The sequence below is a fragment of the Macrotis lagotis genome, chromosome 2 (assembly GCF_037893015.1).
Source record: "Macrotis lagotis isolate mMagLag1 chromosome 2, bilby.v1.9.chrom.fasta, whole genome shotgun sequence".
NCBI classification, from domain to species: domain Eukaryota; kingdom Metazoa; phylum Chordata; class Mammalia; order Peramelemorphia; family Peramelidae; genus Macrotis; species Macrotis lagotis.
This window is the reverse complement of record NC_133659.1, coordinates 299,311,671-299,314,744: the sequence shown is the minus strand read 5'-3', so window position 1 is coordinate 299,314,744 and position 3,074 is coordinate 299,311,671. Positions and strand designations below refer to the sequence as shown.

The window sequence follows — 3,074 nt, the reverse complement described above, 5'->3', positions numbered from 1 at the left end:
CAGAAAGGGAGCACTCAATTCCTATCTCAGCACCTATTTTTTGTGTATGTATTTTTAACCATGTACCCTGTACCATTAACCCTTGACTGTCCTAAGACAACTATTAATGAAATTTCTATTTGTCAATCTGCATCAGTAGAAGGCCTTTTTACTTAAATGGTTTCCAATACCCCTGAACATTCAAGTCCAGAACCCTTTACCTTTCCCAAACATTCACTCCACAAAAAAAAACCAACAAAAAAACCCAAAAAAATCCTTCTTAAGAAACATTGCAAGTTCGCTCCGCTTCCCTCCTGCCGCCTGCTGAAGCCTGCAGGCTCCAACTGGCTCCACCGAGATGCCTGAGGAAACGCAGACCCAGGACCAACCGATGGAGGAGGAGGAAGTGGAGACTTTTGCCTTTTAGGCAGAAATTACTCAGTTGATGTCTTTAATTATTAATACATTCTACTCCAATAAAGAGATCTTTCTGAGGGAGCTAATTTCAAATTCATCTGATGCCCTGGACAAAATCAGATATGAGAGTCTGACAGATCCAAATAAACTAGATTCAGGGAAAGAACTGAACATTAGCATCATTCCAAATAAAGATGATCGTACCCTTACCATTGTGGATACTGGTATAGGAATGACCAAAGCCGATTTAATCAACAATCTTGGTGAACCTATGGGTCGTGGAACAAAAGTAATTTTGCATCTGAAAGAGGACCAAACTGAGTACTTGGAGGAAAGAAGAATAAAGGAAATTGTGAAGAAGCACTCTCAATTTATTGGCTATCCAATTACACTTTTTGTGGAAAAAGAACGAGATAAAGAAGTCAGTGGTGATGAAGCAGAGGAAAAAGAAGAGAAACAAGAGAAGGAAAAGGAAGAAAAGGAATCTGAGGACAATCCAAAGATAGAAGATGTTGGCTCTGATGAAGAAGAAGAGAAAGATGGTGACAAGAAGAAAAAGAAGATTAAAGAAAAATATATTAATCAGGAAGAACTTAACAAAACAAAGCCAATTTGGACCAGAAATCCTGATGACATTACTAATGAAGAATATGGTGAATTCTATAAGAATTTGACAAATGACTGGGAAGATCATTAGCTGTGAAACACTTCTCAGTGGAAGGACAGTTGGAATTCCGAGCCCTTCTCTTTGTTCCAAGACGTGCCCCTTTTGACCTATTTGAAAATAGAAAGAAAAAGAATAACATCAAGTTGTATGTGCGCAGGGTTTTCATCATGGATAATTGTGAAGAGCTTATCCCTGAATATCTGAATTTCATCAGAGGCGTGGTAGATTCTGAAGATCTTCCTCTAAATATTTCATGAGAAATGCTGCAGCAAAGCAAAATTTTGAAAGTGATTAGGAAGAATTTGGTCAAAAAGTGTTTGGAACTCTTTACTGAACTATCAGAGGATAAAGAGAATTATGAAAAGTTTTATGAGCAGTTTTCTAAAATCATTAAGCTTGGAATACATGAAGATTCCCAAAACTGGAAGAAACTTTCAGAATTGCTGAGGTATTATACTTCTGCTTCTGGTGATGAGATGGGTTCTCTTAAGGACTATTGCATGAGGATGAAGGAGAATCAGAAACACATCTATTATATTACTGGTGAAACCAAGGACCAAGTGGCTAATTCAGCTTTTGTTGAGCGTCTTTGGAAGCATGGTTTAGAAGTAATATATATGATTGAACCTATTGATGAGTATTGTGTGCAGCAGTTGAAGGAATTTGAGGGCAAGACTTTAGTGTCTGTAACCAAAGAGGGTTTGGAACTCCCAGAGGATGAGGATGAAAAAAAGAAGCAGGAGGAGAAAAAAAGCAAAGTTTGAAAACCTTTGCAAAATAATGAAAGACATCCTAGAAAAGAAAGTTGAAAAGGTAGTTGTATCAAACTGATTGGTTACTTCCCTATGCTGCATTGTCACAAGCTCATACGGCTGGACTGAAAACATGGAGAGAATAATGAAGGCTCAGGCACTAAGAGACAACTCAACAATGGGTTATATGGCAGCAAAGAAACGCTTGGAAATAAACCCTGGCCATTCCATTATTGAAACACTACGGCAAAAGGCAGAGGCTGACAAGAATGATAAGTCTGTGAAAGATCTGGTCATCTTATTATATGAAACTGCACTGCTGTCTTCCGGGTTCAGCTTGGAAGATCCCCAGATACATGCCAATCGCATCTACAGGATGATCAAACTTGGCCTTGGAATTGATGAAGATCATTCAACTACGGAAGAAACCAATACAGCTTTAACTGAGGAAATGCCACATCTTGAAGGAGATGATGACACATCTCGTATGGAAGAAGTGGATTAAAACATTCCAGTACATGGAACCATAGCATGTTTCCTAGACTAGTCTGAATAAGTTATTTTGTATAAGGTGTTGAGAAAATGCTTGATGTCTTCATTCCCTCTGATGTATATTTTCAGACATTTCTCTTTATTTTTGTTAAATCACTTTTTAAAAAAAATATGTATGGCATGAACATGCTGTTAAGGGGAAAAGGGGAAGTTTAGGATTCTTTTCCCTTTTAAGTATAATCAGTACTGTGATACCTTAGACATTCAAGCAAGAAATAGTAATCATTGTAGTTTACTTTGGTTTTATTTTAGAGAGGGAGAAATAATATCCTTAATATATGTTAAAACATTGTAATCTAATGTTAGTTCATTAACACTCTTGTGGTCTGATGACAGTATGTAGCTATCAGAAAGCTGAATAACGATATCAAATTACTCCTTGGTCTCTAAAATACACTGTTTTGAGGTATCTTAATTGTTTATAAAATGTCTTTCTTTTATATGCTTAAAAGAATTGAGTTCCATTCTATTACATCCATTTTTTGCATGTATAAGCCCTGAAGTCTAGGAGAATAAAAGTGTTAACAACAACAAAAGAAACATTGCAAAAAAATGTTTCACATTGCTGTCTCAAGATCACTTGAACCAATAAAAACCAATTTAGAATGGATTGATAGGTGCACATGTGCAGTGACATTGATAATATTAAGAATATATCCAACTTTCTCTGATGTCATACTTGCAAATTTATTACATTTGGCGCAGTA

At 36.5% G+C, this 3,074-nt stretch overlaps 1 pseudogene; it reads left to right on the top strand.

Moving 5' to 3' along the window:
* The first annotated feature begins 332 nt into the window (after positions 1-332).
* Positions 333-2,412, top strand: LOC141511752 (heat shock protein HSP 90-alpha pseudogene; annotated as a pseudogene).
* Positions 2,413-3,074: the final 662 nt, after the last annotated feature.